This window comes from Protopterus annectens, chromosome 2.part1 (assembly GCF_019279795.1).
Source record: "Protopterus annectens isolate FY-2018-M chromosome 2.part1, PAN1.0, whole genome shotgun sequence".
NCBI lineage: Eukaryota > Metazoa > Chordata > Ceratodontiformes > Protopteridae > Protopterus > Protopterus annectens.
The window spans coordinates 305619801-305642249 of record NC_056729.1 but is presented as its reverse complement, the minus strand read 5'-3'; the positions used below and the strand labels follow the sequence as shown (position 1 = coordinate 305642249).

General features: G+C 38.1%; 1 protein-coding gene across 4 annotated transcripts in view; it reads left to right on the top strand.

Moving 5' to 3' along the window:
* The window catches only part of LOC122794035, a 1121292-nt gene that overhangs the window by 658462 nt on the left and 440381 nt on the right, over nucleotides 1-22449 (top strand). The window lies entirely within an intron of this gene.

Here is a 22449-nt window from a genome sequence, read left to right as displayed (position 1 = left end):
CCCCAAAAAGCAGTCAACTCAATAAAGTCCGCAGCCATGAGATATACATTGACTCCAGTCCACTCTAAAAGCTGCCACCTAACAACTCCATATGATGTTAGTCTCAGAAATGTTAAAATGCTGAAAAACTTTAGCAATTAAACAATACTGTTACTATAACATTGACACATGAACAAATATTTCAAACTGAGAGTGTTACTACCATCCACACTAGACCAAATGCGGACAAGCTGGAATGGATACAAAGCTTGATAAAACAGGAAATCAAAATTCAAATCTTGATTCAAAAAATTCACAAGTAACAAGAGTAATAATGTGAATAAATGAAAACCAATATGGCATCCATCGGCAGTCAACTACTGCCATCTTTGGACATGTACCCCATCAGAAATAAAACAGCTGGTCTGTGCCTGTGACATAGAAGAATAAAGCCCTATATCCCAGATGACCTGAGTTTAATTAACGGCTTGGGTACTTGATGGCACATGCAGGATGGAGTCATCCTTGCAGTGAGCTTCACCAGGATCATTTGGGGGTGTATTTGAGACTTTTCATTGTGCAGAAGGTCTGGTAGAACCAGTGTAGCCTTGGCCAAAAGGGTACTGTTAAGATCAGCTTGGACCTCCCTCTATCCTGACTTTCTAGATCACCCTTAGAATCAAGAGAGTCATAGGGAATGCATAGAAAAATATGGCTGTCCAGTCTATGGTGAAGGCATGTATTGTCCAAACTCTTTCAAGCACCTCTTGAGTAGAACTGGTTCAGCTGTTTTTGTCTTATGACACAAACCATTTTTTCTGAGGGACACTCCACCTGTGTACTAGTTGAAGGAAGATATCCATGTACAACATCTATTCCTGTGGGTTTGTCTTTGTTCATAGCTAATCCACCATGGTATTCTGTTCTGGGGGTATGCACTCTGGTTACTGGTTTGAGGAACCTCTTGTGCTGCATGTCCAGTTCCCAGGCAACATTGCTGAAAAACTGTAGGACCTTGTACTCCTTGCTTGTTGACGCACCACATCACTGTCATGTTGCCTATTATTACTTGCAGTGTCCACTCCATCCATATTTACTGAAGGTTCTGAAGCTCTGTAACAAACTGTCATTTCTTTGACATTTATATCTTTTTTTATTTTGCTGAGCATCCCAGGCACTCTGTACTTGCAGATTGTGAGTAAATACTTCCCCTGCTATATTGAAAGCACTGGTGTGATAGTATGTTTGCTGTGTGTGTCTGTGTGTGTGTGTGTGTGTGTGTGTGTGTGTGTGTGTGTGTGTGTGTGTGTGTGTGTGTGTGTGTGTGTGTGTGTTTGTGTGTGAGTAAAGGAACCACTATAACGAGACTACTCTGCTTTGGTTACGGTTGTAACTCTCACACAATGCAGAGGAGAACTGGAATTGCTTTCTTTATAAGACGAGAATGCTGAACCTGTACTTTCCCATGTAAAGTCTGGTATGAGAAATCATGAGGACAGTGGAAGCCATGTATCCAGAACCCTGATATACTTTCCTGCAGTGATCTGTTTCTGAGCTGCTAACTGGAGAAAAGTATGATAGCTAGGCTCCCACCTTGTCATGAGAAAGGCTTTATGTACTTTGGTTTCTCTCCGGAAGGGTACTAGTCTGGATTTACTCAGGTTCAGAATTAATTCTGGCTTGTAAAGGGGATCCATGGTAAATCTCAAGGTCCTGTTTTCCCCATCCTGTGAGAATATTTATCAAAAGCTTTTGATATGGTAGATTATAACAAACTACTATATGCCCTCTCTGACTTGGTCTTATCACATTCTACTCTTACCTGGTTCCAGAGCTACCTGACTGGAAGACAGCAAGCAGTGCATTGGCACCAAAGTCTATCTCCCCTACTTCCTGTCACCCTAGGAGTCCCCCAAGGGTCTATTCTTGGCCCCCTACTCTTCTCCATACTTACAAACAACCATAGTGGATGATATGCCAAGTTTTTGGCTCTTTTTAAGTGGGGCATCCACACTGAAAGTCTCTGTCTTCAAAGACTGAACTTCCAAATCAAACTCTTTCACCTACTCTCTGACTAAAACAGCAGAGATCTTGCCTCCCCCCTCAGAGGTGATTAACGCCCTTGTACAAAATCCGTCCAGATGGATGTAACCAGTCCCTCAGCCATAGAGGCCTCCAAAGGGCTTTGCCAGGGAAATGTGAAAGTGTAGGCATCCAGTCTGAACGTGCTTTACCTGATCCAACACCTTTGGATTGATCATAAACACTAGCCATATGCAACACATCTCCTGTCTCTCTTCCTACCTTTTCTCTTCTTTTCTTTTTCAGGGAGAGTTGGAAAACGAAGATTATCCAGATGTCATCATGGTGGATCAATCTATGGCCGCAAGTCTCTATTGTTCTAGGCATTTGGATAGGGAATGAAGACTACTATGGTTTCGCCTAGCATTTATCACAGAGTTAGATGTCATGTTCTGTTCCAAGGCTAAAAACTCATTGTCTGTGGTACTTCTTATAGAGCATTTGGTTACCAAAGCCACATCTCCTCTTTTTAGGCATAAGCAACCAACAATAGCAATAAACATAACTTAGTTAAAAAAGGAAATACATGGTTCTCAAGAGTTTACATATCTGTTTTTGAACTGCAAAGCTGGCTGACTAAGTGGAGTATGGTGAAACTATACATGACACTGACAATAAAGCTTGGTGAATGCCCTAACAGAATGCAACAAGAAAATTCTAAAATGGAGCAGGCAGATCCCCTTCTTTTACTGGCATGCAAAGCTGTACCAGGGCTGAGTGTATCCTAAGCAAAGGGAGAAGGATTCTGAGTTCTAGAAGCTGAGCCAGATGTACAGGGCAGTAGTGTAGATTGATCAGGATGAAGGGGGTGCTGCCCCAGGTGCAAGGTGTCAGGCGGCATGATCAGAAGCTACTGAATGGGTGGTTGTGCAATACTAGTATTCATTTTCTGAATACCAGTATGTAAACAGAATGTCAGTATGTAAACAGAATGCCAGTATGTAAACAGAATGTCAGTATGCACACAGAATGCCAGTATGTAAACAGAATGTCAGTATGCAAACAGAATGTCAGTATGTAAACAGAATGTCAGTATGCACACAGAATGCCAGTATGTAAACAGAACGCCAGTACGTAAACAGAATGTCAGTATGTACACAGAATACCAGTATGTAAACAGAATGCCAGTATGTAAACAGAATGTCAGTATGCACACAGAATGCCAGTATGTAAACAGAATGCCAGTATGCAAACAGAATGCCTGTATGTAAACAGAATGCCAGTATATAAACAGAATGTTAGTATGCACACAGAATGCCAGTATGTAAACAGAATGCCAGTATGCACACAGAATGCAAGTATGTAAACAGAATGCCAGTATGCACACAGAATGTCAGTATGCACACAGAATGCCAGTATGCACACAGAATGCCAGTATGTAAACAGAATGCCATTGTCACATTTGCAGTAAGAGCTGAGGTGCTACTACTACTTTCTTCAGTGCTCAGTGTGTGTGATATTTAGAATGTAACAAGGTGCTTGTTAGATTTGTATTAAACAGATTGCTATCATTTTTTTTTGCTCCTTAACTCAAAGGATGCATTTTTCCCTATCTTCTTAAAGTTAAAGAGAGGGGCAACTGACCAAGGAGGTGCTCTGCAAATGACACCAAAACACCTAGCTAAATTCCAGTAGTAATGGTTGCTGCAACCATCATCTAAATGAACAACATAAGTAATGAACATTAGATAATTTACAGTACTAATCTCTACCCATCTCTTTTCAGTATCTTCTTTCTAAATTTCAGTCACACAGAGCCAGAGTCTATCCAGCCAAAAAGAGACATAACAGAATGCAGATAGTTATTCTGGTGCCCTGTACAGCTCCCTGCACCACTCAGCAGCAAGCTGAGGACCAAAAATAAGTCTTATTTGACAAGATAAAAAAGTTTAAATGTAATAAAACAGACTTCACATCAGGATGCGGTTTTACTTGGAGGAGAAATGTTTTGGGAAAGAATGCCAAATCATTTAGAAAAGTGACTTTTAACAAGACTGCTTATTTCAGTGGGTCCGAGGTTGCTTCATTTTAACAAGACTGCTTATTTCAGTGGGGCCAAGCTTGCTTCATTTTAACAAGACTGCTTATTTCAGTGGGTCCGATGTTGCTTCATTTTAACAAGACTGCTTTTTTCAGTGGGTCCGAGGTTGTTTCATTTTAACAAGACTGCTTATTTCAGTGGGTCCTAGGTTACTTCATTTTAACAAGACTGCTTATTTCAGTGGGGCCAAGGTTGCTTCATTTTAACAAGACTGTTTATTTCAGTGGGTTCGAGGTTGCTTCATTTTAACAAGACTGCTTATTTCAGTGCATCTGAGGTTGCTTCACTTTAACAAGACTGCTTATTTCAGTGGGTCCTAGGTTGCTCCATTTTAACATGACTGCTTATTTCAGTGGGTCTGAGGTTCCTACATTGTAACAAGAATGCTTAATTCAGTGGGTCCAAGGTTGCTTCATTTTAACAAGACTCCTTATTTCAGTGGGTCCAAGGTTGCTTCATTTTAACAAGACTGCTTATTTCAGTAGGTCCGAGGTTGCTTCATTTACAGCAGAAGAACAGAAAAAGAATGCTATGGCACCAAAATACTTTATGGGTGAAAGTTTTAATAACAGCAGAGATCAAAGTTTGTCCTTGGAGGGAATTGGTCTAAAACATTTAATACATTCAGTAGTAAAGGAAAATGATTTTATTATGTCCCCCACAGAAGAATTGGAAATTTTAGATATGTTTTGTCTTTCAGAAAGGGTTCAGCAGAGAACCCTTAGAATAGAAATTATGCAGAAGTAGTGGGGAATAGCATTTGGAAGAAATCAGTTCCAAAGAAAATTTTCAGTGATCCCAAAGACAAACAATGGGCCACCAGAAAATACAAGTGGGCATGCAGCTAAATGATACTATGAATGGGTTATTAACATTTCTGTTGGTGAACTCACAATAAAACTGAATGTATAAAGAATTGTTAAGTTATGTTTATATTTTTGTGCCATCATATGTTTGTGATTTCTCTTCTTTGTCGTTAAATTTACACAACTTTATAAGGTTTATTAACTTAAACATAATGTTACATAATAAAGATAGTCATAGAAAAATTATTCCAAATATGTCGCATTTTATAGCACATTATAACTCACTGTTTGTTTATTTCAATTAGTATGTGCTACACTAGTATTTAAGGATGAGAGTAATTTTATTACAGCAGATATAAATGCCTTATGTAACAGTATTTGCCATAAAGAGGTTCTGGAGGGACTGAGATAGATATTATGTAAATGTTCATCCTGTCCAGAAGCCTTTATAGAAACAATAATAGTTTTTCAGAATTTATACTGTCAGATATCAGGTTTGTGCTAGGCAAAAAATATTGTCTGCAGGTAAGGAGAACTGCAACGGGTATCACTAGGGCACTGACTAATGCATGTACATAATTAGCATATAAAGAGGGCACCTCGTTAAAAAGCCATGATATTTTCTAGATACTTTATTAGCACTATACATATTGTTAATGAGACAACCAGAAAAACAGGTATCTTGATGCAAATTTAAGAGAATGTTATACCCCTTTAGTAATAGATGTTAGCATTAACAGCCATGTGATTAACTTCTAAATGTCACTTTATACAGGTATGGACAGGATCTGGGGCAAATAGCTAATGAATTCTATATAAAAACAGTGACCATAAATAATTTATTGCATTTTAACAGCAGTCACCCTTAGTTTATTAAAAGGAATATCCTGACAGGGCAATTTATGAGACTAGTTAGAAACACTACAGATATATTATTAGCAGAAACAGAACTAGTTAAAAAATGTTGGTTAAGTAAAAGGCAATATCCAGATGACTTGCTAGCTAATGAAGAAAGTAAGGTGAAGGATTCCCTTATGGGAAGGTATAATCAAGCCACAGAGCTGAAGTGGATACCCTAAGGCAAGGTGCAATTAAACCACATTTAGGGGTGGGAATCCAGCAAGCAAGGAGAATGAAAATCCAAGAGGTAATGCAGAGGTGTTAAGATGTGTTACGTAATAAGGGACACACAGCAGAGGTGTGGAATAAATAATTACAAAGAAATGGGACTTTTTGCAGTTGAATGATGACATTAGAAAGTTAAATTCTTCAAAGCCACTATTTTCATATTGAAGGGAAAACGATACAAAAAAATCATTTGAACAAAAGAGCAGTGATAATAGGAACAGAAGGGGAACATATGAATGCACTGTGTGCAGTTTGTGGATATGTGGATATTGGAGATATTCTTATTCATCCTACTACATGGAAACTATATTATTTTAATGATTTTGCAACATGTCAGACATAAGGACTGGTTCACTTAACAAAAGGCTAAGTGTGGCAGTTTTTATGTATGTAAAATAGACCATAGTTTTCAAGTCAGAATAAAAGAACATATGCACTTTATAAGCAGCAAACATGCAGATCATTGTGTATAATTCAAATTTCAGATTTCATAGGTAGTTAAACTTTGCATGAGAGTTGAATATTTATGAAATGAACTGCTATGTGCAGAATTACAGTAGCAATTACGTCTGGATAGCACAAATGAACCAGGGCTCAATGATGCTGTATCTGTAGAATAATACCCCAGAAAGAGAGGTTCAACTGTAGTGCAATCCTAGAGTTAGTATATATAGTTAGGGGGGGTGTGGGGGGCACAGCCTCACACATTGGAGGGTAGGGGGGGCATAGCTTCCCACCTAGTCTGGTCTTATATGGTCCAGTTTGCAATTTAGTATGCTGAAATTCAGTATTATGGGTTTCAGTCAAGTGACTTTTCAGTCTTGTGAAATTTCAGTCTTATGGTTTCAGTCAAATGCGTTTCAGTCAAATGAAGTTTCTATCATATGATAGGGATCCATATATACATATATATATATATATATATATATATATATATATATATATATATATATATATATATATATATATAGAGTGTGTGAGAGTGTGTATGAATGTATCTTCATACACAGCTGCTATTATTGTTGAAAAATATTAGTGATCAGGTAACTATTTTATTTATTGTTTACTGGGAAAGTCCGACTTGGAATGAAGCCAATTTTCACCAGAGGCCCAGGAAGAAATGCTCCAGATGCATGTCTTTGTAATGTGGGAGGAAACTGGAGTACCCAGAGAAAACCAACATGAATGCAGGGAGGACATGCAGACTCCACAAAAAAAGCACTCCAGCCGAGAATTGAACCAGAAAATCTCTTGCTGTGAGGCGACAACGCTACCGGTCCACCACTGTGCCGTCCAATCTAATGTCATATCATTTTTTAAATTAAACTGTCATATCATTTTTTATATTAAAGAAGATATACTTTACAAATATATTTTTATGTTTGTTTGTATATTAATACATAAATGTATGCATGTGGATGTGTGTGTGTGTGTGTACGTATGTATATATATATATATATATATATATATATATATATATATATATATATATATATATATATATATATATCTAGGCCCTAGTTGGTTCACTGCAAAAATAGAGAATGTGTCTGTTTTTTGTGTTTTATTTTTATAGTGTTGTTTTGTCAGTGTTTTGTTATTTGATGTAGTCAGGTTTTGGGTGTGTCAGTTACCATTAATATTGTCTCTGTGTTTTAAGTTTCGTTAAAGTGTAAATTTGGTGAACCAATTAGGACCCATATACATACACACACACAGACACACACACACACACACACACACACACACACACACACACACATATATATATATATATATATGTGTGTGTGTGTGTGTGTGTGTGTGTGTGTGTGTGTGTGTATGTGTTTATATGTACTGTATATATGTTTATATGTGTGTGTGTGTGTGTGTGTATATATATATATATATATATATATATATATATATATATATATATATATATATATATATATAGGTTCATAGGTGTATACTTGGCTAATGACCACTGGGGCCTTTATAAGCCTAGCCATGTAACCCAAAATGCATTCCATGAGTCATTGTGCCTTACAGGTTATTTTAAAATGTGTATGTTAGAACATGATTTAATGGCTACGTCTGTCTATCACAAACATAGATTTCAGCACAAAGGTGAATTTTCAATTTCCCATCCACTGATCCAAGTTGCCCTTGAATAGGGTTAGGGAAAGGCGCTGATTTATATGGATGGGAAGCTTATTCCAGAGAATAGGGTTTCTCTGAGATATATACCTGTCCCTCCAATATGTCCTATGTAAGTTGCAAAAAAAAATTCAAATCCTTATATTTAGTAGTTCTTGTGCTGTTCATTTTATGGATATGCAAAAGATCTATCAGAACAGGACTCAAAGATGCCAAGTATGCCAGTGATATAGTGTCTCTCAGCAATCTGTAGAAAACAGTATAGAGAAAGGGCTTTATGGTGATCTGCATAGGACATTGCATTTATGCTCTGCATTATTTTTTGTGTGGAACGTCTGTGGACATTCCAGTTGTTGTATGTGTCTGGTCAGGTGCATGCCAAAGGGGCAGTTTACTCAATGATGGGTCTAATGAGGGCTGAGTATGATGGCACTTTGACTTCCCTGCACTTAGATGCCATGCCCTTTTACTTATCAGATGAGTGACACTGAATGATTTTCTTACTACCCTAGACACATATTGATTGAAAGTCAGGTTACTATCTACATGAGATCCCAAACCCATGACTACCGTGTCTACTTTTAGGGTTTGTTTATCAATGAGGTAGTTTCCCTGGTCAGCCAAAGGTACTATTATGCATTTTGTGGCAGTACGTTTTAAGCCATGGCTTTGGCACCAATCATTTGTCTGTGGTAAACCTTCCTATAAGATGTTAGTTTCTTGGGGGGTTTCTATGATTTCTCCTAGCTTGCAATCATCTACAAATCTGGTAAGCCAGAGGCCTTGACTTCTGAAAAATAGATACCAAAGAGGAACACACTAAGTACAGAGCCCTGGGGGACTAGTTTGGTGACTAGCCTCTTTGTGTAGGTGGTCTCTCCAATCCTAACTTCCTGTCTGTTAGCCAGCTGACTATCCAGTGAGTTACATATGGGTTTATGCCTCATTCTGTGTGCTTGTTTAAAATGCCTGAGTAGTGTATTTCAACAAATGTCTTAGCTAGGTCAAGTTAGGCAGTATACGTATATTGATATATATATATATATATATATATATATATGTGTGTGTGTGTGTGTGTGTGTGTGTGTGTGTGTGTGTGTGTGTGTGTGTATAAAATATATGTTTATATCTGCGTGTGTGTATGTATAAAATATATGCTTATATATGTGTGTGTGTGTGTGTGTGTGTGTGTGTGTGTGTGTGTGTGTGTGTATGTATGTATGGGGATATTTTCTTCCATATATATATTTTTTTATTATTTTTTGAAAAAAATTGTTTTATATAAATTCCATCTGTTTTGTGTCATGTAACAGTCTGATATATATCAGGGTAAGAGGGATGGACATTTATTATTGTATTGCACTGAAGAGGTTCTCTAAGTCAAGTGAAACAGCTTTAGTTGTTTTTTTTTTGTTTTTTTTTTTGCCCGCTGACTATAAAGTAAACATTTTTGCCACTACCAAGTGTTGTCTTTGGATGTTTACTTCTTAAAAAAGAAATATAATTGGTTGATCTACTGTATATATGGCTATTTGCATGATTTTACGCATGCGCAGTCACGCTGAGATAGTTATAAAGGGTTGAATATTGGAAGAGGGAAAAGACAAGAGAAAAGGGGAAGGCTAAGAGAGATGAATGAGAGGAAAATGAATTAGAGTGCAAAATTGGAGTAAGAGGGGATGGCTGGAGGGAGAGGAGTGAGCTGCTTTGTTTATAAAGTAGACAGAAATACATTCGGTCAACAAAAACAGCATCTCACTAAACTAATAAGCGGTTTCATTTGAGTTAAAACTTGCCAATCAAGACAGATGACAAGTCCTTCTACAACAACATCAGAAAACTGAAGTAGAAGAAACAAGAATGTATCATGTTAGAACAAAATGGCATCAAGATAAAAGTGTCATCAGCTCTAGCTAACACAGAAACATATAGATTAGAACATTTCAGGCCAAAAAGGGGAACCCCATGCACTCCGCCTCCCCACAACATGATCCTACATGAAATTATGTCCATAAGGATCACATCTGCCTTCAGTATTGTCAGAGGCACAACTTACACAGAACCAGACAAGAAACTAGGAAGCCTGAATTGTTCAATAAAATAGCCTAGTATGCCACTTAACTAACTTTTGTAATACAGAATTAAAGACTAGCAATGCACTGCAAAGACCTGTCTGTAGTCAGTCTTGGATAAAACCCTTAGAGACATAAATCATGTTGTGGCAAATAGATTTTATTTTGACTAGGATATCAGCATTCTTTGGAGAGACACAAAACTGAATCTAACATGGCAGACTACATGGCTAACTTATGTAGAATCATATGATCATATGAAGTTACTAGGCTATTGGCCCTGAGGCCCTTATAAGCCTAGCCTAGAGTTTAGCTCATGTTTAGACAAGTCGGTACCCAAAGCCCCTGTCCAGTAGGGACACAGGTGGAATTCCAGGGGTGTATTTTCTGTTTCCCATCCAGTTATCCAGGTTCCGCTTAAAAAGGGATAATGAGGTACTCTTTTTGATGTGGAGAGGGAGTCTATTCCACAGATGGGGGAGTTCTGGGACACAAATTTGTCCCGCCAAGAAATCCTATTGATTTCACAGAGGAGGTTGAGGTCACGCATGTGGGATTACTCGAGTGAAGCTTGATTTGTGGATATGCAACAGTCCCATTAAGGCGGGCTCTGATATTGCTTTGTATGCCAGACAGATGTCACTTCTGAGGAGTCTGTATGAAACTGAGTAGAGGGACAGGGCTTTAAGCCTATCTGTGTAGGGTAGATGTTTGAGGCCCAGGATTCTCCTGTTGAAGAATGACTGTTGTCTGTCCAGCTGCTGCATGTACTTTGTGAGGTACATGCCGAAGGGGGAGTTGTACTCAATAACTGGCCTTATAAGGGAAGAATACAGGGATGTTATGACCTCCTTGTTCTTGGATAAGATACCCTTATTTATGAGGTGGGCCATGTAGAAAGCATTCCGTACTACGGAAGCAAAATAGTAGTCAAAAGTCAGGTTGCTATCAACCTAGGTGCCCAAATCCCTCACGACTGATAGATTGCTTAGGACATTGTTATTAATGTGATAATATGTGGGGATGTCACTTTCCCCAAAGGGGATGATGATGCATTTTTGGCATTCAGCTTGAGGCCATGATTCTGGCACCAGTCATTTGTTTAGGTGGGACCCTCTTGGAAGACGCCCACATCACTTGGGGAATTGATAACAGTGCCCAGTTTGCAGTCATCTGCAAACCTGGTCAGCCATAGCCCACTGGTTTTGGCCTGCACCTCAGAGAAGTATATCTCAAATAACTGAGGTGCCAAGACTGATTCCTGGGGTACACCCCTCATTATGGGTTTACTGCTTGAGGTGGCTTCCCTTATTTTGATTAAGTGTTTACTACCCATCTGGCAACATATGGATTGATGCCTAGTTAAGAGAGTGTATGTATTATGCCTGTGTGGGAAATACCATCAAATGCTTTGGCCAGGTCAAGGTAGGTGGTGTGCACCGTCTTCATAGCTTTGGTGACTGTCTCAAAGAAGTCAACCAGATTTTAACAGACATGGCCTCCCCTTGACAAAGCCAAACTGTGTGGGTCGAGTGTTTGGAGGTTGCCAATGTCCCATTAATGAGGTTCATGATAATCCATTCCATGGCCTTGCAGATCAGGCTAGTTAGGCTGATGGGTCTATAATTTCTTGGATCTGTGGACACTCCACTTTTGTGTAAAGAGATGACAGTGGCTGTCCTCCACTCGGTTGGGACAAAGCTGGTACTCAGGCTTTGGTTGAACAGGGTGCCAAATGGTGCTGCAAGTTCATGCCTGAGTTCTTGTAGGATGCAGCCTGGGATATTATCTAGTCCCATGGAGGCTGTATTTTTTGCCTTTGAGAGGGCAGTGATGACCTGTTCCCTAGAGATAATGGATGGGGCCAGGTACTGGGGATGTCCTGATTTACTGATAGGGGAGACAGAGGGGTAAAGTTTTCACTGAATCTGTCAGCCAGTAGGCTGGCTATTCTACAGCATTTCTGTATGTGGTGTCCTTGACCACCAGTTCAGAACAGACCTGGGTGCTTCCTTTGAAATGCAGACATATGTGAAGAAGACCTTATGATTGTCTCTAGCAGATGTGGACAATTTGGACCCAAAGTTGGCTTTAATGGATTTCACTAGTTCTCTTATTTGCTTGTTCAGGCTAAGGAGAGATTGCTTCCAATTGGGAACCTACTCCTTCTTGGTCCTGGCCAGCATTTTTTCCTTTTGTTATATAGTTTATTTATTGCAGATGTCCACCAGACTGCCTTATTCTTCCTTATAGAGGACAATTTTGTCCCGTCAGGCATTCCTGATTCCATGCATCTATATAAATGCATGTATAGTACTTTGGTGTAGATTTGAACATTGGTGCCAGTTCCTACAGAGGGGGAGGGTGCTGTGAAGCTGTTTATACCATCCCTCAGGAGGTTGCAATCAGCTTTGGAGAAGGTTTTTGTTTGCCCTAGCTAGAGGGAGGGTCAGGGAAGATGGTGACTTCGAAAGTGACCGTTTTATGGTCGGATCTTACCAGGGAGCATGACACTGTAGGGGTGCTGCAGTGGTTACTCATGTTGGTTAAAACCAAGTCCAAGATATTATCACCTCTTGTGGGGGTATCGGCTAGCTGTTCCAAGGCATTTGCATTGATAAAATCGAGGAATCTCTGGACATTTGTGTTCTGGCATGAGTAGTTTTTCCAATATATGGTTGGGTAATTAAAGTCACCCAGGATCAGGGTAATGGGTTGAAACTTGATAGATTCAAAGAGTTCCTGATAGGTGGAGTGGGCATCTTGAGTCAAATTTGGGGCCTGTAGCTAGCTATGATTTGAATAGGGGTCTTGTCAATGGTTAACTGCACCTGGAGTGTCTCCTGTGCATCATACTGTCTGGCCAGCCTAGAGATGTGTGTGTCTTTAATGTATATTGAAACTTCATCTCCTTTGTCTTTACTGCCTACAGTTTGGGGTCTGAATGTATGATAGGATGAGTAACCAGGTAAGGCTGGTGTGCTCTCTGCAGCTTTTAACCAGGTTTCTGTGACTGCAGAAATGTCAGCATCTTCCAGGGTTAAGAATGCTTGCAATGTGTGCAGTTTCTTCTTTAGACTCCTAACGTTTAGCAGCATGACCTTTAATTTGCATTTTGTTGAAATTTTTATGTTGGTAGTATCGACCTCATGACTTTTCCTAAAAAAAGGCACTATGGGTGAGGCAAGGGCCTTTGCCAGAAGCCTGAAGCCCAAGTGAGACAGATGCAGGCCATCTCTAGCAAAGTATCCTGGTCTGTGATCATATCTTCCCAGGCTGTCAGATTCTGGATCCCCCTGGAATGACACCAGAAACTAAGCCAATTGTTAAACGTCAGTCATTTTCTGTTTGTATTGAGGCATCATTTTGGGTGCTGTAGAATGCTGCTTAAAGTTAGAAACATACCTGCCTGGGACACATATTCAGTGAGCTCAATCATGTCTCTCTTCATATAGTCCAGGGAGGTATATCTCAAGTTTTTCACACCAACATGAACTATGACAGAGTCATAACAGTACCTGTTATTGAAAGACTTGAGTGCATGTGTGATATGGCATATTCTGGCACCTGACAAACAACTAACCGTGACTTTCTCCTTATCCAGCCAGGTGAGAGGCACATCTGTGTGTCTCACAATGGAGTCTTCTATGTGTTAGGTTTATGGTTAGGCCTTAGTGGTTGCAAGACACAAGTGTGTGGACTGTGGGTGGTATGTGGTGTGGAGGGATGTGGATTTGCATGTGTTTTTGCCACTTAGGTCTCCTTTGTTTGGGTTTGTTTTTGCTGAGAACTTCCACATAAGTGGGTGTGTGTTGTGTAGTTGTGGGTGGTGTTTGAGGGGTAATGATTGTGTTGACAACCTTCTCTGTGCCAGATGTGCTGGCTAGTGAGGGAGAGAGCATAGACTCTAGGTTCTTAATGTAATTGCCTCTCTCACAAATTGTGTTCCTAGGTGGTAGTAGTAGATGGTTTCCCATGTACATGAGGCAGTTGCTACAGTGTCTCCGGATGCCCATATCAACCAGGCTGGCTGGAGAAACCATAGGAAATTGCCCATCCATATTTGTCAGAATCTGAGGGTCAAGAGGCCAGACAGAGCTAAAGGGTAGGCCTCAAGCCCAAGTGCTTAAACCAAAATTAAGAGGCTGTAAATAACAGTTACAATTTAACCTTGCTAAAAACAAGCAGTAATAAAGGCAGCAGAAAAGATGCAATTGAACACTTTAGAGAACATGTGTGGGTGGCACAGTGGTGCAGCGGTTGTGTTGTCGCCTCACAGCAAGAGGTTCTCTGGTTCAATTCTCAACTGGGGTGCCTTCTGTGTGTAGTCTGCATCTCCTCCTTGTATCCATGGGGGTTCCCTCTGAGTGCTCTGCTTTCCTTCCACATTAGAAAGACATGTGTCTGGACCATTTCTACACACGTCTCCACTGAAAATTGGCTTTGTTCCAAGTTGGATTTTCCCAGTAAACAAATGTTAAATAAAAATAAAAACCAAGCAGCTGAATAAGTAATACAGTAGGAGGAGGAAACACAAGCACTGTAAAAGCAGCTGAATAAAGTCTTTTGTTTTTTTTTTGTTTGTTTGTTTGGTAAAGTGGAAAGTCAGAAAGGAGGAACAGAAGATAATTCAAGGTTAAGAAACTAAGGGAGTTAGCCTTCCCAAATGTTCTCTCTGTATTAGGTAGAATGAGCAAATTCGAATGGACAGGGATTAGTGTCCCAAATCAAATTTACAGTAGGAGCAGGCAGCTGCAAAGAAAACAAGTTTAAGAACAACAGCAAATACAACAAAGAACAAAGACCAGGAACCCAGTGAATAAAATGTGTTTATATTGTTTAAGAACAAGACAGCAATTTGAGAATGGGTGGGAAACTATGCTACAGCTACTAGCTACACTGATTTATGCAGAAACAACTACAGAAATGTTTAGCACAGCTTCAAAACAGCAGTGACACACTAAATTAAAGTTTTAAACAGAAAAAGGAACAAGGAGATTCTTGAGAATGCTTTTAACTGCAAACAAATCAGTTATATGATACACTCCTTGGCAGGAAAATCAGAACTAATAAACAGATGCTTAACAAATGGAGAAAATTTCCAGTTATTACCTTTCACACAGTGAAACTAACTAAAAAAGATTTACAAACAGTGAGACAGTAACAAAAGTGATTTAGCAGACCCAGCAAGGCAGACAGTTGCAGTACAACAGTGCAGATTAGTTTATATCAATAAAATATAGTCAAAGGTAGGTAGCAGACAATAAAAGCACAATCAATGGTAAGAATAGGCAATAACTAGTAAAAATAAGCAAGACAACTGGACACATTGTTATATATCACATATCAGAGTTGTGGTCACTGCTCCTCCTTCATTCAGCTCAATGTGAATAAGCAGAAACCCTCCCAAAGATAGGGCTTAAGTACCAGAAGGTTCAAACCTGAAACAACTTAAAAAAGCTCAAAAGAACCAATGAGGTGCTTACTCCAAGCCCTAGACCAGCCAACCTTTACCAGCCAGTGGCCAATCAACACAATCCTCTCACTAAAGTGAAGAATGGCTTATGCTAATCCAAGATGGCCTGGAAAATGTGCTCAGAACAAACAGCCACTGCAAACAAACAAACAGGCCCAGAGACAGCAAACCTGAAAATGGACTATGCTACAGCTACTAGCCACACCATATTAGGCAGAAAATATAACATAAATGTTTATCCCAGCAGAAAAACAGCAATGGAACACTAAATGAAAGTTTTAAATAGAAAAAGGAGCAAGGAGACTCTACAGAATGCTTTGAACTGTACACAAATCAGTTATATGACACACTCGGCAGGAAAATCAGAACAAACAAACAGATGCTCAACATAAACAAAGTACAAAATCAACAGTTCCTCAGCATAGGTACTCAACATGAAACATTTTCCAAGCACAATTCGCAATCTTTTAGCTGACAGTAACTTCATGCAATAATCTTGTTTATTTTGTTTTATTTATTTATTTTTTGCTGTCTAAATTATAACTCATTGTCACATTTCTGAAAATGTCCCCATTTATGAGTACATTTCCTTTATGTTTGATAATGCTATTTACACATGGCTTGTTATAAAGCAAAGTCAAAGCATATAATAATCTATTCATCTGTCTCTACAATGTTTCAAACTACACTTCTCTGACAATGTCTGATGTTCACAGTGCAGCTTATCAAAGCATACATACATACAAATATTGCAAGCACTGGCATTAATGCCCTTCTAGCTTGCCAATATACCAAAACACTTGCTCCCATAATAAGTGTTCAGGCTGTTCTTAAAAATATCTCAACTAGTATTTGCTTTAATGTAATTTGGTAGTCTGTTCCATGCATCAGCTAGTCAGAGGACCAATTAGTACACTTCTTATTCCTATAGAATCTTCTGCATAGGTTATCTGATGATTCTCTAGTACTTTTTGATAACACCAAATATTCCCATAGGTAGTTGTCTCTAAATGCCCTATATACCTGAATAAGATCTCCTCTTAGACAGCTGTAAGAGACACTGTACAAGTTCAGATATTTTAGTCTTTCATAATAACTTACATTTTCACATCCATGGATGCCCTTGGTGCATTTCTACTGTACTATTTCCAGTTTACTCATGCTTGTTTTTTGTAGAGTTTCCATATTGTTATTCCAAGTTTGGGTCTACTGTAACTAAGAAACAATTACTTCATTATTTTATATTTCCTAGACTTTATACATCTTTTTATACAACCTGTAGTACTATGACTATCATTAACAAATGTGTTGATATAATTTGAAAAACAAATAGCTGAATCTATCCATATACCCAGGTCCTTAAATGAGTCTACAGTTTCAATCACTGTGTGCTGTATTAAATATTCACCTTTCAATTTGTGTCTCCCAGATCTCATATGCTTACTTTTTGTTGTATTTATCAGCATATTATTTTCCTGTGCCCAAATGGGAATTTGGTCAAGTTATTTTGCAGACATCCCTTATCGGTAACACATGTAATCAGTTTACCCAATTTCAGATTGTCTGTATAGACTGTAGAACACCTCAGATGAAAATGTTAGGGCTGAAAGATACAATATAAACAAATAAGAGCCGAGGACAGAGCCCTTTGGTACACCCTGACTGTAACCAATGATTTCACCTGTCCATTTTGTGAGACTTAGTGTGTTCTATTTGTAAGCCTTGCAGCTATCCATCCTATCAAGAGTACATCAATACATAGTTGTACTAATTTATTGATCAGTGTTTTGTGTATGACCCTGTCAAATTAAATATATATAAATTACATTACAGCACAATTTTTCATTCATAACTGTTATTATATTGTGATAGAACATCATGTTACAGGTGGTAATAGATCTGTTTTCAACATATGCATGCTAATATATGATTTCAAACCTCAACCTATCCAGTTCTGACAATAAATTATCTGATATTACCTTCTCCATTATTTTTCCACAACATGAAAGAAGACTTAAGGGTCTGTATGACTCTGGGTTTGTCCTACTCCACTTTGCCTTAAAGACATGTTTAATAAGTGCATGTCTCCAATCTTGAGGAATCTCCCCATATTTATATGACCTAGTGAATAATAGATATAATGGTACAGTAAGTTCTTGCTGAAGTGTTCTCAGGTCATTGTTACTAATTCTGTCTCCTCCCTGTGCTTTGTTTGGATCCAGTTTGCACAGTTCTTTTTCAATATAATCTAATTTGATTCCAGTGTCTGTGGTTACCTGGATGTCACTAGGACAACTTATCACCTCTTTTGTGGAACCAAACTGTTTTGCATAAGATTTTGTAAATATATCTATAAGCTGTTGTGTCTGAGAATAAATTTTAGAATCTGCACACAGTTTATCAAGTTGCATGTCTTTACTCCTTCCACAGCGTATGTATCTATAAAAAGATTTCCTATTATACTCAATATCTTTATATAAATTTTCTTCAATTTTTTCTTGATCTTGTCTCACACTATACGTAATCTGTCTTTCCAGTTTGTTTATTTCAGTTTCAAAAGTTGTAGTTCAACCTTTCTTCCATTTCTTATATATTTTGTCTCTCACCTTACTCAGATACCTTGTTCTTATGGAAATATGATGTTGTATGCCTAGATCCTGATATTAAACATTTTTTTTATTTTTTTGCACTCAAACAATTTCTCTTTCAAAACTTTTCACATTCTATCTCTAGTTGTTCCACTGAACACATCACTCCAGTTAGTTTCACATAGTGACTGTTTTGCTTCCATATAATCTGCAATTAATTTTCTGTGCAATGGTTTAGATTTCAGTTTGGCAGAATTATCTATCAACAAATTAACCTTTATAACCCCATGACCACTGCACATCAATGGTGGTAAAACAGTAATTTCTTTAGGAACACAAACAATGTCAAGTATGTGCTGTCCCCTGGTAGGTTCATAGATTCATAAATTAGTACTAAGCTAATTGCCCTTGTGAGCCATATTAAGCCTAGCCAATTATCCCTTGTGAGACTCAAACCCTGCACCTTGTGTTTGTAAGGCAAACACCTTAACCATTAGGCCACCCTTTTTATTTACAATCTAAAGCAATTGGTGTTCCTGAATATACATTGTAAATAATTTCCTTACTAACATTATTGAATCAATATTATTCCAGTCTGTTTCTGGTCATTTTAAGCTAACAGCTAATATTATTCTTCCATCCTGTGTTTCATGCAAGAAATGTATGAATTCCTCTAGGTCATGTGCAGTTGACTTTGGTGGTCTTTACCCTCCATCAGTTGTTATATGTCCCAGGGTTGTCTTTATTGTCATAGTTACACAGTCTATAGTATTGGTGTTATTATTGAACATGCAATAATCACAGGTCTCATAATTATCTTCAATCCTTATCATAACACCTCCACCTATTTTTTGTTAGAATGTCTGTTACAGTAAAAACATTTATACCCTGACAGAACTGGTTTCCAGTCATTGTTCTTTAACCATGTTTCAGTAGTCATATAATATAATATATCCTTCTTTTTAGATGGAAGATGCCCATTAATGGGTGGTCACCCCATTCCAAAATAGGGACTAGCTCAATCATGTCTCAGAGTAAAGGCCTCTTCCATCATAATATTCAGGGGTGCTTCATCATATCCTCTTATGAGGAGTTCTTGCTTTAATTCAAACATTTGTTCATAACATTTGTCCAAGTCCGTATTCAATCTACTCATTCATATAAATTGCCCATTAGCTATGCCCCTAAAAACATGAGGAGCATGCATAGTGCTCCGATGTAAAAATGTATTTCTTTGCATAGGTTTCTTATAAACGTATGTGTATGTCAGAGCCATCATATAACAAGAAGACATCTAAAAACATAATATTATGGGCAGAACTAGTCATAGAAAACTTCAAAACCTCAGTACTCATATTTAAGTATTAAATAAAAGAATGTAGTTCCTCATCTGTACCACGCCACACAAAACATATGTCATCAACAAATCATTTGAAAGAACTTACTTTCAATGAATATTGCACACGTCTATTGTATATAAACTCATTCTCCCATTTATCAAGAACCAAATTGGCATAGGCGTTAGCAACGGGAGTACCCATTGTAACACCTGAGATTGATGGTAGATCTTATCAAAAATAAACTAATTATTATTCAAAACTATTTCTAACAATTTACACAGAGTCTCTACCCCTCTCCCTGATCATATATACATAATAACTCCCTAATAGAATTTATTCCATACACATTTGTTATTACTGTAAAAGTGATTGTATGCAACCTGCGTAACTGATATAGGTGGCTTATTCTGGTCAACGCCATTTTTAAAAAGAAACCTTTCCCTGAATCAACCTCAGAGAAACAGTGTAGTGTTGGCTCATCACTTTTGTTAGTGAAATGCCAAACCTTCAGTAAGTGTACACAACTGTATCAATCAAAATACTGTTTCTGTTGCTTGTACATATAGCATTTCATAATGATTATTGATTGATTACAGATTGCAGCCTAAGTTAAATTGTATGACAAAGTGTTCTGACACATTTGTCGACCTAGCTGATGGACCTCATGTGCTTTCTGATTGATATAGCTGTGAATTAACTGCTTTCTTCAGCTATGTATGTGCTATTAAGGAAATGCTTGCAGTAAACGCAAAGTCTGTTTTTAATTTAGCTTGCTGTGAATAAGAATTGTTTGAAGTAAATGCACAGTCTGTTTTGAATACAACTTGATGCTACTAATATAAATGTATACACTGTAAAGCAACATAACTACTGGCAGTTAAATCTGATACTAAAATAATTGATTTAAAAATACTAGATTAATTGATTGAACTAGATTAATTGATTGAAAAAGGCAATATAACTACTGGCAGTTAAATCTGATACTAGATTAACTGATTACTGAAGCCAACTATATATATTGCACAATGTGGTTCTTTTAATTTTTTGTTAGCTACTGCTGAGCCGTATCTAGAGTTCCTATAACCCCTGGCTGAAGGCCTATATTTTCAAGGCTACTCTCTTTCACTATTTCTGCAGTATTCATTACTCTGAATTTCTCCCACTCCTTTTTCTTGTAGTTAACTCGGACGGAATATCGCTCACTACCTGACTAAAGAACCGTGGCCCCTTTAAATACAGGAAAATGAAAGAAAGTGCCCAGTGTCCATCCAAATAATCACTGTTTTAAAGATAAATGTATGTATTTAAATTTCAAACAATTAAGTAACCAGCAGTACACTACAGTGGTGAGGATGCATGCCCTTTCTGCTAGCCTCCCTTTTCCAGCCACTTACTTCCATTCTACAATTATACTACCTCATTCCCAGATAACCTACAGTGTGATTCGGCTCTCCTTTTGAATTTAGCCTAACAGCTATCTTAATACTCTAATTCCCCCCTCTACCCCCCCCCATAGCTCACACTCAGACATTCTAAACTCCCTCCAAACCATTTAATTATTGTAGCTTACTTTAAATCAATGTGCAGGTTGGTGTAATGTTTAAGATCTAACACTGGTACAAACCTGCTACAGTCCTGTGCTCACAGATTGTTGTTTTTTAATAGATACAACTCACTGTGGCCAGGTGTAGCCCTGCTCCATTCACCCTTGCTATGCTCGTGCTCACTTTGCTCCCCTACCCTACCCCCATTCCCACCCACCCCACTTCCATAACATTTATAACTAAAAACCACACCCACTACATCCCAATTATCAAATCACAACTCATAACCAATTTTTCAATCCATAACCACTGCAAATTAACTATTACTCCCCACCAAAAAATATTTCACTTTGCTCCTTCTATCTGCTTAAAACTACTAATACACCTACCAACAAAGACAAGCTTTGCTCCCACACATACACACTACCTTCCTAATTAATAAATCCACTTGTAATCACTTCCCTTAACAACCACTAACAATTAGAAAATCTCACATAGCTACAGACTTCTGAAATCCACAGTAACAACTACCTCAACATGTACCTTACTCACACATCTATCATTATAACCCTTACTGTACTTGCACACATAACCTCTTATTCCCACACTACACCCACAATACTACCTCATTACACCACTACCAACACTAATCCTAATACACACTCTCCTTTAAACCTACACATACTCCCCTCTATCTTTCCAACACATCTCAACATAGACATCCCAATACACCCTTTAACTATACAGAAAGCAGTAAACCTTCCATAAATTATCACCTTTGGGTCATTAGCCTAATTAAACTTACAGTACAAACTACCACTAATCTAACACTATATGGAGACATGCACCCTAACCCTGGCTAAATTCTCATCTCTGTAACTGTGACAACCCCAGATAACTTTTAAAACCCTTGTTTTTCTCTCTACTTTTCCTCTCCACCATCACCTGCCATTCAAATCCTGTCACCACTCACTTCCTCAACAGTCCTTCTAACTCTGTCCCTCCTCCTCCTTACCTCCCCTCCTTTGACTACTTCCTCAAAACCTTTAATCAAATCATCCAATTCCTTTTCAAACTTCGATTCTCTATGAGCTGGGCATAAATCATAACTTATGTAAACTGTCCATATACTGAAACTACAGCATATAATATGTAATACTCAGCTAAAGCTCATATGGCTGTTTTACAACTTTACTACTGAGAAATGCAATAATACCTAATGATGTTCCCCAACGTGTTTACTGCCAAGGAATT